The following is a 15,326-nucleotide window of genomic DNA, read 5'->3' on the forward strand; positions in this document are numbered from 1 at the left end:
TTGACAAGAAACTGGATTGAGACCAGTGTTAAGCAACAGCAAAAGGAGATGCTGCTTAGGGAGCACACATAAACCCAACCACCTCCAGTGGTCCTTTCTTCTTCCACCTTCTGGGCCTAGCACAGGCAAGGGCTGTGGGCGCCAGCTCCCTCGTGGAAAAGCAGCACTTTGCCTTTGGCAGGAAAGACACTCCTGATGGAAAGGACCACCTGCCTGTGTGGAAGCATGCGATTTCGCTACACAGAGATGAGAGAGCTCAGTGTCACTCTACCCAGACACTGGCCAAAGTCACCCAGCACTCCCTTCTGCTGCCAAAAGGACTGCCGTTTTCCCAGGGGCGTTTGACAGCAGAGCCCTAACCCTTCTGATCCACCCCTCGGTAATCGCTCCTGCCTCAGAGGGAAGAGCGGGGCCCCGGAGGCGGCCTGGTCAGATCCACACACACATCCCCCCAAAATGGCGGCTGCCGCCCTCGCCTCAGCGCAGCCGCCTCCCGCGCGCGCGAGGCCCGCCCAAGCGCGTGCGCGGGCTGTGAGCCTCGCAGCCCTCTGGCGGGGGGAGGGGAGCGCGCACACACACGTGAGCCCCTGGACCACCCGGCGTCTCTCCGGCGGCGGCTGTGTCCCGCTCCCGCATTGGCTGCCTGGTGAACCTTTCACCTTTTACCCGGCTCTCGCCGCCAATCGCTTGCCTCCTTTCATAGCGTGGGAACGTGGAGCCCGTGAGCTACGCAGAGTGGAATTCTCGGAGCGGGCCTGCGCTGCGGGCGTTGGGTGGCCCCCGTTGGTATGGGCGGGAGGGGTGGGGGCGGTGCTCCGTTTGCGTAGGGCCGGCAGCGCAGTGGGAAGGGAGGGGGAGGAGGAGGCTGTCCCGGGCCCAGGTGAATGGAGGAACCTGACAGTTGGGGGGAGCGAGGCGGCGGCGGCGGGGAAATGGCGGCGGCGGCACAATGAGACGCGGCCGGTAGTGGGGGGAAAGCGCCAGGCTGGGTCCCGTCCGAGCAGGTAGGAGATGGCGGCCCGGGCGCGCCTGCCCCTCGCCCCGGGAGCCTGCATGGCGGCCGAGCGCGGCTGTGGGAGCCCCGGCCTGAGCTCCGGCCCCGCCGCCGCCGAGCGGGGCGGGATGGCGGCGGTAGCTCCCTCCCGCCGATGGGGCCCGGTTAGGTCTGCCCCGCCTCCGGCCCCACGGTGGCCCCGCCGGTCCCGGGGCCGCCGGCAGGGCCCGGGCTCGGCGTGTGGGGTGGCGGCGGGGCGGGGGCCGCGCTCCGGACCCTCTCGGCTTTGTCTCTGTCCGTCTCCCCCCTCCTCCGGGCCGCCGCGCTGGAGGCCTGGCGGGGTGGGCGACCGGAGGGCCTGGCCCTGCCGCCCAGGACGAGGGGTCTCTGGAGCCCGCCTGCTGTGTCGTGAGGGGCGGTCAGAGAGTTTCCACTCCGAAGCGCTCACGTTAAAGGCGGCTTCAGAAACTCTTCGCTCTTCCTTTCCCTTCCCTGCCGTCCTCTCGGCAGTTGTTAAGTGAAGGCAAGCGCATGGAGTGAGGAGAACGTAGCGGGCAGCCTGATTGAGGCAGCCCTTGTGCCGCGTGGTCTGGAGTTAAAAAACAAAAGGTTAAAAAAGCGATTATTTTTTGCACTGGGGTTTGTTGCTGTGTTAAGTAATAAAAAAAACCACAACAAGCACCCGAATGCGTAGAAAATGGATTGTGATACTGATATCTGGGGGGGGAGGGAAGGCTATTTTTGGTCTGTTATCATTAATTAGAAGTTATGGCTTCAAAAAAAGTGAATCTCTTAGTGGTTCTGTTAACTTCAACTACTAAAAATCTGAAGGATGTTTGGCACTTAAGATGATCAGTTACAAGTATTTTTGATGTTAAGATTTTGAACTTCGAGTTATGTGGGCTCCAGTGGTTAAAGTGTGTGGGCTGGGAGGTGAATACCACTTTTAGAGAAACAAGGCAAAATGTTAAATCCGAATAGAATTAACTTTGCAGGCGTTCAGTTTACACTATGTTGTATGAAGTTTTATGCTTTTACTTTTTATAAGCTATTTTGGATGCTCTATTGAAGTGCAAACTGCAGGTGTATGTTTAGTAAGTTGTATGGTGGTGTTTGTTTTAAGTTGATACAGACACAAACTGAAATTGATTTCTATTATCCCATAACAATTCTCCTAAATCTCTCTCTTAAGAGAATATTTCCCATTGTCCGTGTCTACAAGATAAGCTGTAGTCTGTTTAAAAGCTTTGGAGATGCTACTAGAAGTTTTCAGGTGGAGGTGCTCTTACATCTGTAATCATTGGATTGTTACTTTATTATTTATTAATCCATAGGATTAAAAAATAAATATGTATTTATTCAGAAGTGCTAAACTCTGAATTAGCTATTGCTGTTCATGAAAGCATCTTGGTGATACAGTTCTGTGAAAGTGGCAGCTCAGTACTTGACAGTCAAAAGGTGAATAATGAACAATTAATTGAGAAGAAAATGGCATCAGTATGCCATGGTATAAATCCGTTCTGGGGCCATATGTTTAATACTAAATGCAGTTTGGGTATTTTCCCTTCATCTCTCTTCTACCTCAAAGAGGTTGTATTAGGCTAAGAGACAGGTAGACTGAAAATTGACTGGAGCTTTTCAGTCAGGGAAAGAGATACCAGTGGAGGGATAAGACACATTATGAAATCTAGAGCCATGAAGGAAGCAGTCAGGGAGCTCGTTTGGTTTTCTGTTTGCTTCCCCTGTCTTTGAAAGATGTCTGTGTTCTACAGATTCAAAACAAATGAGATGCTCTTTACACCATGTGTAACTAAAATACCTGGTGCAACAGCATATTGGGAATGCTAAAAGTTTACAAGGAAGTTGAAACAATTAATCTGTAGGGCAAATCATCAGAGACTATCAAACACAGGAGTATCTTTTCAGACTCGGCAAAAGTCGAGGTGACTGGTCAGTGGAAGGTATTCTTGCTTGCCCTGTTATCATACTCCTTCGTAGATGTCCCGCATTGGTTACTGGTAGAGGGAAGCCAACAATCTAGAAAACTGTTTTGTCTGACATAATATTATGCTAATGCTTTTATAGAAGTCGCACTTTTTTTTGAGAAATACCTTGGTGTTGTATTGCCTACAAGAAGAAGAAAAAGCAGAACCTGCAGTTCAAAAAAACCCTGTTGTCATGATTTTTGTGTCCTCCATAAGTGTTTCTCACTTCCCATTTCAAAAATTTGTAAAGTACTCTTCCCATTTTTCAGAAAAGTTATGGACTGCACAAAGTTGCTTTAGTACAGCTGATGAGAGTCTGAGTATCACGACTTCACCCATGTGCACTTACAGTATGAACTGACTAAATGGGCATTGATCCGTAACTGAATGCAGATTACTGGCAAAAACAAATACAAAACCTTGCGTATTCTTCTTCGAAGAGCAAGGAGCCATTTAGTAAAATGGATATGGTAAACTTGGAGTTGAAATACTCTGATTTTTCTTTGGATAAACTGTGGAATATGAGTGAGAGCAAGAGTTGAGGAAGATTTTGAAAAAGACTGTATTATTTAGGGATGATGAGTATTACAGTAAGCACTAAGCCTACAAACAGGAGTTTTATTTCAGGGCATAATCTAGTCTATCAGGCAGCAGGTAGAACATCAAAACATTCTTTGAGATGGGTTGTTCCATCATTCCGTAATTCTCTGTGAGGAAATCCAGTTGTTTCTTTCATGTAGTTGGTACAAACTAGGGAGTATACTGAGCTTGATAGATTGTTGGCAGAACAGTGAGATGGTTCCTGTGCTCCGCTTCCTTCCTGTCCTGATGCCTAGCTCTGTAACCACTGACCATCTGCATCCCATCACCTTCATATGTTCAACAGTAATTTCTTCAGACCAATAGCAGAGAAGTTTGATTTTTTTTTAATTATTTTTTTTTTCCCAGGAAGTGTCTCCCTTTTAAGAAAGTAGAATTATAGTATTGTAGAGAACAGGAACCTCTATATAATTTTGTGCAACATGCTTTTAGAACACTAGCCTGAAGGCTAAGAATGATTGGAATAGAGGAGAAAGCATGATTTTTCTTTACACCATCCAGACATCTTTCCTCATCCATCAGCCTTTCATGACTTCCATATGTATCGTGATAAAAGAGAAAAGAAGAAACATGATACATAGCGAAAACTAAAAGTTCATTTTTTTGGCTGAAGTTACTGCAGTCTTTGGTTGGGATTTGATGGTTTGGTGTTCAAACTGTGTTGATTGTTTGGGGGGAACAGACGGATGCAGGAATGTCATTAAAATAACCATTCTAAAACACGATCTACAGGACAGGGCAGTGCCTGCTTTAACATATGCCATGATATTATATTAGGTGAACTCTTGATTTTGGTAGTTCTGGCATGCCTTACCTAATAATGTCATAATTTTTCAAGTTTGAACGTTGAGCAGTGTATCTCAAATTCCCTTGTTATTCGTGCTCTGTATTGCAGACTGCATTAGTTAAGTGAATTTTCTGTGACATTTGTCACCTTCAAATTCCCGCAGCTTTTGGAGTCACAAAGCAGAGAATTTACTTGCATGTTGCGCAGCTGGAGGTGTTGAAATGTCCTTCTCTGGCAGGAAAAGAAGGAAGAGCAATATTCTCCAGCTTCTTGCATAAATACTCCTGAATCCAAGAGACTTTAGTACCTCTTGTCATGGCTTTTACTTAAGTGCGACACACTCTTGAATCTGTGCTCCTTGTTTTGGTTGACACGTGTTACTTTTGGGTCCCTTCTTCCCAAGGGAAAAGAACCCAAAGTCTTTTCTCTTAATCCTTGCTAATACATGATAGTGTTGTAGGAGAAACTTGTTTTGCTCTGCGTTTTTCCTCTTTGTGTCTGTGGCTCAGTATTTATGCTATGTAAGCTGGCATGATCAGTTTCTGCCTGTGTTTCACATCTTCTGTTACTCTTCATAAAGGATCAGTTCCTTTGGGTTCACCAAATAAGTGTGAATTTATACCTGAGATGCAGCAGAGGGACTGCTGACTTGAAGGAGTGGTTGCTGGAAACAGAGGTGGTCAGGCTGGTACTATTTTAGCTGGCACTGGGATGTTTTTTTCTTTTAAATTGCTCATCAATATCCTTGTGTTTTTTCATGTGTACACAAAAAAAATCCCACCCCAAACTCCTTAATATTAATTATTAAAACCTGGTTTCCAGTGCCTGTCTTGTCTTTTGGAATCTGATTCCTGATAAATTGTCAAGCCATGTAGCAGCCTTTTCCTCAGCAGAGATGCTAAGTAGTAGCTGGGTAGTGATAATAAATAAATAAATCAGTTGGTCTCCTTGAAAATGTAAGAATTTAGGAAATTTTTAAAACTTTTATTTCTGAAAACTGGTTTGGAGTTTTAGACCTGCCCACTTACTGATAAATTTCCTTTCCTTAGGAAGTGAGGCAAATACAGCTTGCTTTTTAAAGTTAATTTATTTGACTCCATTGAGATGGTTTGGCTACGCAAGCATGTCTGGGCTGGCTAACTTTGCAATTCACACTTCTCTTTTGTTTGCAAAGTCTGCTTTGTTTCTGATTAGATCAAGTTTCTTACAGCTTTCTTTGCAAGTCTTACTGGCTCTGTATGATGACTTTGGCTGTATATTTTCTTGTTCAGAAAGAAATGAGCAAGGCTTACCTACCTAAAAGTGAAGTTGCTTCCTAGTTGGTAGTAAAAATGTCTAGAGATGATCTAGTGGTTAAGACATTGTCTAGGATTCAGGTGACCAAACTTCTCTCACGGACTCTTTTGAGTTTTAGCAAGTTAATTCTGTATCTCTGTTTTCACCCCCTCCTTTGAGTTTAAATTTCAAGTGCTTAAATCAAAGACAGTTTTTAGATGTTTACATTCTGCCTCTATACATTAAGACAGTTAGCGTTATTTAAGCTGAATTATTAATTATAACTTCATAAAGCCACAATGTTCATTGATTATGTATTTGATCGTCTTTAATCGGGGTATTAGTGCCTGGGATCAGTCTCAAATTAAGACTTTTAGTTCGGCACTTAAGCTTTGTATTTCTGATCAGACAAACCTGTTTGCCTTGCTGTCTTCATGGTCAAAGGCTGGTAGGCTTTCCTTTTTGGAAGAGGACATAAAATGAAAGAAAGTGCTTACAATACCACAAAGAGTTTTGGCCTCTCATTTTTTCAGTGACCCACAACCTTTTGCCATCTTTTCACTAAAGGTAAATGCCTGTATTGTCAATTTACTATGTAATGTTATAAAGAAGTGATACAAGGTCTGTGAAAAAAACTTTAGGGAAAAAAAAGACATGCCCCCTCCCCCCCCCTCCAAGTTACTGAAGGTCACTTTTAGTTACTGTTGCTGTCTGACATGGTGCTGTCGCAATGATCTCCAAGACCTTAGAAACCTAATGACTATTGGAAGTGGATAATGGGCATGAAAAAGTACACTCCTTCTGCTGTATGTTCTGTGAGTAGTCCCCAGGAAGATGTGTGTGTTCTTCATTTAGTCTTCTTGCTACTTTGCTTTCCTGTTTCTGTGAGGCAAAATAAGAGGAAATTTCACCCTAGGAATTGATTAGTTTCTACCAGTGTAGTGAGTCAACATGAATGGTAGAGAGTGTAAGAGGAAAGTGACAGAAACGTGTTACTAAGAGCCCTGGGGTTATCATTCTCTCTTTCTCACTATTTCTACAGTTACTTTAAGCAAGGTCTGCATTTTCTGTTAGCTTATGCAAATTAAACAAAATCCCATGCACCACCTTATGTTTTTTTACTTTTTTAAAAAAAAAAAGAGTGGTGGTGGTGGGAAGTTTTTGCTTTTTTCATTGTTTCCAAAGAATATTAAACTCTGTCAATATCAGCCTCCTGAGTTGACTTATATTGACACTGAAGAAACATAGCAAACTGTAACTTATAGGGCATGAAAAAGCTGTTTTGTTTGTATACTTTCAAAGATTATAGATAAAAAAACTAAGAAGTGTATACCCGGCTATTCAAGGCCATAGGTTTATATGCTGAATAGATCAGTTGATTTGTTTACTGTGTAATTAGAAAAACTACGATTTAGTGAAATCTTCCTCTGAAGAAGTGTGACTATATCATGTACTAAGGAATTTGTGTCCTGGGATTTGAGAGGAAAGAGTTTGAGCTGTGACAGCTGAGAGAGCTCTGGAGGAGGAGAAGGAGGTGTAGGTTTTATGAAGGTAATGGGCAACGTAGGCCTGCATTTTTACCTTAAAGTATTTAATTGAAAAAGGACTGGGAGAATGCGAAAAACATTTATGAGCTCCCTGGGTCTTTGAAAGACACACGATCAACTTCCAGGAGATGAGTAATTTTCCCTATGGTAATCTTTGCATAGGTAATGCTCTGCTATATAGAAGTTGAGAAGTGAAACCTGCTTTGATTAATACTGAATTGTCTCGAAAATGGCCTTCTCAAGACTATGTTACCTAAACTGAATAGAAGGTGATTTTCAGTGACAAAATTAATGGTGTGTTAAAACTGTCTAGTGACCGGTTATTATCTCAGTGGATGAGGATCTACAAGGAATTACTGGATGATTTTAGGGTGTGTAGTGACTGGCATAATGATGAAGCAGGTGCTGTTTTCTGGCAAGCATTTTTAGTAGCATGCCAATAATGCTACTAATGTATACATTGACTGCCAACTATTAGCAATTGTTAAAGTCTTTTATTGGTTCATCCTATTATTGCTGCCCGCTGCCACTAGGTGTTTCCTTTTGCTGCATTCAATTAAGTTTTTGGACTAGACAGCAAGAAGTTTTGTTTCTGGAATTTTTAGGTTTATTGTCACTAGCGTAACACAGTTCATCAACAGTTGGCAGTAGAGAAGCTGGTGTCTGGTTTTGAGTGACAGTCAAAAACCTGTTGAATCCAATTTGCTTGTTTTCTGTAATGTAGACTGTCAGAGTGGATGACAACTGTCTCCTCATGCCAGCTCTAATACTCATCTGATCTCCATCAACTACTTAATTCAGCTTGCTGAACCTGCAGAAAACTTGCCTAGGTCAAGAAAAAAAAGCACTTGGTTAGTGTGCTGACCTGTTTTTCTCCAACAGTCGTGCGAGTGTCAGAAGCCGTTTGGAGAAGGGAAGGAGCAGTGACAGTGGTGTTGCTTCGTGTAGCACTAGATTGCCATGGGATTGGATCCACAGTCTCGTGAAATCTAATCCCAAAATACTGCTTTCCACCTGATTGTCTTCCTTACTCTATGAATATTGATTTCTCTTCTCACCTATCAATTAAAATAACTGTTTCATATTTTTCTCAACCGTCCACATTCTCACTTATTGTTAATAGCTGCTGTTATAAACAGGTGCATTATTACAATAATCTTGTGGTTTTATATGAAAATCATCTGTGGTGAATCCAGGATATGGACTAAAGCAGGGGAGGAAGCTCATGTTGTGTTATGAAAATGGAATAAAAATTCCATTAGATTTAACTACATTTCTTTAGTAATATTCTGAGGCTTTAACAGCTTTTTAACAACGGTAACAACAATCAGAAATTGCAGTAATCAAGATGGAACACTTAGGCTCTAGCTATTAGCTTGGGAAATTCAGATCTGAAGTTATGCCTAGTTTAAAACCTCTCATTTTTATCTTGTGGTAGTTTGTAGTCATGACTCCATAATTAGGGAGTTGTGCAAGAAACTGCTTACAATTTTAAGACATCTTTTCCAGTTTTCCTCAAATGCAGTGACTGTGTACTCCAAGATAGTAATATAATCAAATCAAAGCCCTAAAATAAAAACCTAAAAAATGAATGTCTTCTTATATCCAGTTTTCTATTCTTCTGAAAGTGATAGGGTGGGGTTTTTTTTGGTAATTGCATATTCAAGTTCTCAGGCATACTTTGATTAGGTGTAGAAGCTTTTGAAAGCAGAGTGGTTAGGCTTCAGTGAGGGAAAGGTAAATCATTATCCTGATTAAAAAAAAAAAAAAAAACAAAACAAACCCAACCCGCCACCAACAAAAACAACCCCCAGAAACCAACCCAAAAAACCCTACATACAGAAACAAAACCAACCAAACAACTCCCTAGTTTGTTTACGACCAACATGGAAGAGATCTGTAATCCTTAATTTGAAATCAGGGCTTTAGGACCACACATTATCCACAACAGAAGTCTTTTTAAATAACTGTGTGGGAAGTTCAAAAGTAACAAGTTGGACTAGTTGAGGGAGGAAAGTCACCTTTGCAAATCAGGAAAACTTTCAGATTTTTCTTTTTTCCCCAACTTGAGTAAGGTTCTGTTTCTCCCCACCCCATAAATTTGCTTTCAGAGTAGAACTCAGGGTGGGATTAGGCTATACAAATTTTCCAGACTGGGGATTGTTTTTTTTTTTTTTTCCCCAAAATGCTAAACTCAGTTTTATGGTGGAAATTGACTGTGTTTTTTGTTAAAACATGTAATTGAATGGTGATAGTACAGTTAAGATACATTATACCTTTGGGTAAGAATATCTAAAATGTAAACAATGTGCCATCCAGTGTTAGCATTTAAAATGTGGGCTATACTTCTGTATCCCTTTGGATTTATGGGATAAGCAGTATTTACAAGTTTCCATTTACAGGCATACTTATAAGAATATTAGTTCACTGTATGTATAGTTTTCATATGAAATAGTAGCCAATACTTAGTGCAGGAGTATTTGCAATTGATGTTATGACACTGTCTTAGAGCGTTAATTATTAAAAAGACAAAAGCAGTAAAGTTTTTAATATTAAATATTCATATTCTTTACAAGTTTGCATTCTAATTAGGGGATATATGATCATGGAGTTACTATTCAAAACAGTAAATCCTTTTTCCTGTTAGGCATCTGAGGTGCATAGGCTGTATCTCAGGCTGTAGTTTGACATGCATTTTAGATGGCATTTCTGCCTAGAAAGAAAATACCTATGTATCCCCTGCTAGCGGTATTTATTAAGATTTATTGGTGCAAGCATTTCTGAAGTTGTATGGTAAAGTGGATTAAGGAGACTAATTAATCTAAGAAACAGCTCTATTCTGTGTGGTTTCTTTATTCTGTTATGATCCGTCTCTAGATGTGGTCACAGATTACCTGGAAACAGTTGTGCTGGCATAAGAGAGGGTTGGAGACTGCGTGTAGGTTGAAGAGTGAAGAGTTATGCTCTTGTATGTGTAGCGGTGCCATATTAAATGCATAATAAGCTGTCATCTGGGAGCCTTTATCATACAGCATTTTGTCTCGCTGCTGTGTGAAAACAAAAGAAAAGTGGTAAAACACTAAGTGACTTTCCTGTATTTTGTCTACACCAGAGATGATGTTTTTTCTGTGATTGTTTTAGAAGAGCTTGACTGTACAACCAGACACAGTTTTTTATGAGCATATTTGAGAGAGCTAAAATGAAATACCAATCTGGTGAAATTATGCTATGCTAAACCTTCACATATGCTCTTGTTTAATCCTACTAGAAGAGGCATAGTAAGGTCACTCTTCTCAGTGACAGCTTGTCCATAAGGGCTTAATGCATTTTTACTTTTTGAATGAACTTCATTGCCTTAGTTAATTAGTCTCAGTTTCTCTAAGCTCTTGTCTGTGCAACAAAGTCAAACTTTTAAAAGCAATACACCTTTAAAATTTCATTTCAAAACTTTTTATATTGCAAGTCTTAAAGGCTTAGATTTACAGCCTGGGATTTTTTTGTTTTGTTTTGTTTTTTTCCACCAATTAGGTTTAGTATGTGTTTGAAAGATGCTGAAGTAGCTTGAATTGTAAATTATGAAAATGGCTATTTTTTAATTAATTATATGTAGTTATGGACAAAAGGAAGGTTTGTGAATGTTGGAGTTGTATCCTGCTTTCTCCTAAGTATCTGTCTATTCAGTCTTTAAAATGGTGAAAGCTAATTGCATTTTTCCACATAATACTACTTTTGATTTTTGTTGTGCAAGAAAGGTGTTGTAATTAATCTGTTAACTAAAGAGAAGTTAGAGATTTCCTCTTGTTCAGGGTTGAGAAAGCAACGCTGGGGAAGAAGTGGTAAATCTTTCAAATCTCCTTTGAAAGTTAGGCGTGTAATCTGCTTAAATCGTTCAGAAAGTCATACCAATCAATTATCTGCCTCTTTAGGCATCCTAGTGCATCTGTTTATGCCTGCTCAAATAAGTCAGCTCATTAACTATAGCTGATAAAAGCGAATGATTAGTCAATTAAATTGAAAGCCAGTTGTATTTAAATATTTATTTTGCATAAGACAAAGTTTTATTTACTATCATAACTTCAAGATACATTTGCATTGAGTTGTAAATTCTTTCCAAATACGCTGTAATATGCATAATAGGTGGAGGGGGGAAATTGTTCTACATAATGGAATATACCAATTAATAAGCTAAATGATGTAATTACTTGAGTGTTAATAATGGCTGTGACACTACCCTCCTAATTAATCAGATGCCTGTATGTGATAGTTGCAAATCAAGGTAAATAATAGAATATGGAAGCACTGTTTCTAAAGAACTACAAAAACAAAGTAAGTTTCTAACTGATAGAAAGGTTAGTTCTATAAGAAACTTTATATGTAAGGTTTCCCGATATAAATCAAGATTAAGTTAAGGGGTGTTAATGCCTTCAATTTAATCAGACTTGCTGTGTTGGGATGTTATGGTGGAGTAATTTACCTTAAAATGCTTGATTATTCCCTTGCTTTTAAAACGAATTATTTGGTACCTTAAGACTTAGTGAGGTGTGTTTTTGTTGTTTGGGTGGGGTTTTTTGGTTTTTTGTTTTGTTTTTTTTTTAAGCAGAAGTATCTCTATTTTTCCAATACTTTAATTGGGTTCATGTTTTTCTGGTTTGCTTGTAGAAACTTGCTCCTTTCCTTTTATTCCCTCATAACTAGATTGAGTTCTTTGTCATTTAAATGCTGGCAGTATTTCTTCTGATCCTATTAAAAGGTTATGGATTCATTACAGCTGCTCTGCTGTCCATGCCCCTCTGTGCTGCTCCATGGATGCCTTTGGAGAGTCTGGATTTGATTGACCTCTGGAGAACTACATAGTCAGTCAGTTTGACCTGCTGGAATTCGTCATTGCAGGGTACTGTGGGGATAAATGAGGACAAGAAAGTACTCCTAATCCAGTACTCTTTGCTAAGTGAAAGTATTGAAGTGTTTGCAGCACTGCCCAACAAAAAGGTGTCCAGGAATGTTTCCACAACGTGCCTGCCTTAGAAAGAGTCATAAAATATTGAACACTAGATTTTCTCAAGTTAACCCAGATTGGAAGAATGATATAGTGATAACTGCAAAAGATCATGTGTGAATCTGTTGGGTTTTTTTTTTTCACCCTCAAATTCAGAATGATGGAGATGTGTTGTACTGCTTATCTGATTCTCCTGTCATCTCCCAGGCTTTTCTTGTCAATCACCAGGATTTCTACAGTGAACGTACCTGCTAGGCTGTCACTTTTTTTTTTTTTTTGTAGGTCTTAATGTATCCAGAGTAGAAGCTTAGGACACCAGCAGAAGGGGGAGATAGTCCAGGCTCTGCTGACACAGCTGTCAGGTAGACCCCACGGAATTTGGCTCCATTTTTTCTGAAAACTCAGAACTAATAAAATAGTAAAACACCTCAGAGTTTTTGCTGATGGTTGCTTGATATTGGCTGCTTAATGTTGCTGCAACCAAGCAACCTGTAAAATGTCTGCTGTTATACTTCTGGTAATTAGATGATAATAGGCATAATGATAGGTGGTTTGAAAACTTACGTGCAAACTACAACTGATACAGTAAGAACAGGACAGAATTCTTTCTTTTGCTTCCTATTTTCTGTTTTTGGTGCTACTATTATTTGACAACCAGTGCTGTGGAGCTGGTAATTCAGGTAAAGCAAAAATCTACAGTGATATTTTTAGAAAAGAGACTCTACTGAAACTAGTGTGTTTGTGTTCTGTCCTGAAAATGCAGTTCATAGCTGATTGAATTATAGGACTATATTTTAGTATTAAGGAAGTAGAGGAATTCCTTTGACTGAGGGCTATGAACCGGGGTCCTGGAGGGTATGTCTGTCTTTCCAGTGCAATATTGTGCTAGTCATTCAAATACTGTCTGGAATTGAAAGAACCATAGGAATATATTAATTCTGAGTTGTGCTCAGCAGAAGAGTTAATTGGCAGGTGCAGAACTATATTAATTTATTTATATTGCTTCCAGAACCCAAACTAATGTCAGAAACCCTGAACTGCACCATTTACAGGGATTTAACTCCTTTAAAACATTGTTTCTCAGCCCTGAGTGGTTTTAGATAATAATTTCAAAGAAGTGGAATTGTTTAGCAATATTCCGTTATCTTTCCTTCTAACCTGCCTCTAATCATTGAGTGATGCAGTATTCAGTAGATCATAAGTGTTTTGATGTCTGAAACCATTCTTTCATTTGCGTAGCTGGGATTGCTTTTCCTTATATACAGAAATAGCTTTTACTCCATTATGAGAAATGAAGGGTAAAAAATTAACTTGTCTCCACCTCCCCTTCCTTTTTTTTTTTCTTAATGATGGCTGTAGCACAACAGCTTATTTCAGTTTTTCGAAGTTTTTTTTTATCATTCAACAAGGGGGAACAACTTGAACCCTTTTTTTTTTAGCCACACAGTATTAGTATCCATTACTATATATGTAATGTGCAGACTTAATGTGAAAAACTTGACTAATGCTGCACTGGGCTGAAAGGATTCTTAACTGTAATGTAGACTTGGCGTTAGGCAAAGGTACCTATTAATGTACATTCAGAGAAATCTCTCAAGGATACCTATTTTACGTCCAATTATTATTTTTCATCTTGGATTCATTCTGCCGCTCTGGACAGATGGCTGACTCAGGAATGGGTCTGTCTTCTGATTTGTGTCTGAGCATTGGAAGTGTTACTGTGCTTCGTTGCATCAGCATTGGAGATAAGGGACCCTCAGCTCCAATAACAGGTTACTTCAAAACTCTGACATGGTAGGCTGTTTATCTGTTTGACCTTGTGCTATCTTTCATAGTTGATCAGAATGTGAAAAGCTTTCAAAGGAAGAAAAAAAAACTTTAAATTTTAAAGTTTCTCAGTCAGTGTTTAGACACCTGTGATCCCACATACTGTGGAGAGAAAAGTTTTCCAGTTGTATTTTGTGGATCTTGAATATTTTTATTTTTCAGAGTCAATCATGATTCAATATTTACTCTTAAACCTAAGATTTCCATTCAAGGCATCTGTTAAAGGTTTTTTTTTTTTTTCAATGAAAACTTGGAGTTATACAGTGCAAGATGAAGTCCTCAAATCTTTGCAAACTGTCCCAGTTTTTCTTACCAATAGTTCAGGACTGAAAATACACAGAACAAGCATGTCTCGTCACACACTGTTATCTGTTATTTTTTGCCACTTTACCTCAGATAAGAACTTCAGCACTCCCATTGCTACCTTTTTGCCAAGTAAATTCTTGCACATATCTCAGTCAGTTTCAGTATCGTGTCAGTTGTTCTTGAAGGTCAACAGTGCTACAGGTAGCCTGTGATATGAAAATACTACATGAAGCTTCTAGCTTTATACTGTTAAAATAAATATTTACGGCTTCTCGCCCCTTTTAAACCCCCATGCAAATCTATGTGCTTTATTGGACAATATTGAAAAGTAAAGATTGATACATTAAAATAAATAAAAATTGTTAATTGACATGACCTGCCGAAGTCTTATATTTGTTTAACTGTAAAGAAATGATAATACTCTATTCTAAATGCATGTATTTACATGGACAGAAATAACTATAAAATGATAGAAATATCTATAAAATGCTGCAGCTTTTTAATGCGATATTCATTGTATTCAACAAGGTGTGCATTATCTAAGTACCTACTTCTATGCCGAAGCCTAACACTTCAGTAGGATATAAAAGCCTCTGTCTTAAAAGATTGCAGTTCTTGTTAGTTTGAGTCAAATAAGGAAGCATTAATTACTACTGTTAAGTTAAAGTTTATTTAAATTTTTATAAATAGAACATTCAAAATACCTGGAATCTATCTAAAGTGCTTCATGGTGCGCAAATTTTTATATTATTGGTCCAGTAATGCTGCAGAATGCAGTGCATGTGCTGATTCGAGATTATCATCACACAAATAATTGACGCTGGCCTGCTTGATTCTTATCTCTTAAAACAAGAAATAACTCAACATAAAAGCCTCTTCTGGCTGCTCTACACAGTAAGTTGGGTAGACAGATATGTAGGTTAAGATACTAAGAATTTCCTTTTCTAATGACCTTTTCCATTTTGGAATTAATTCAGATCACTTTACAGTCAGGCACGTGTATTCTTTT

General features: G+C 39.6%; 1 protein-coding gene across 13 annotated transcripts in view; it reads left to right on the forward strand.

Annotated features, from left to right (window-relative positions):
- The first annotated feature begins 699 nt into the window (after positions 1-699).
- DICER1 (dicer 1, ribonuclease III) overlaps positions 700-15,326 on the forward strand; it is a 68,081-nt gene continuing 53,454 nt past the window's right edge. For 6 of the 13 annotated variants that reach the window (XM_074584110.1, XM_074584107.1, XM_074584111.1 and 3 more), the window contains exon 1: positions 825-1,004. The gene's annotated coding sequence lies outside the window, so the exon portion shown is untranslated. Of the gene's footprint in view, positions 787-824; positions 1,005-15,326 lie in introns of those variants that run through there. The other 7 variants (XR_012586645.1, XM_074584108.1, XM_074584103.1 and 4 more) reach the window with 3 other exon arrangements.

The sequence above is a fragment of the Larus michahellis genome, chromosome 4 (genome assembly GCF_964199755.1).
Source record: "Larus michahellis chromosome 4, bLarMic1.1, whole genome shotgun sequence".
In the NCBI taxonomy this organism is placed as follows: Eukaryota; Metazoa; Chordata; class Aves; order Charadriiformes; family Laridae; genus Larus; species Larus michahellis.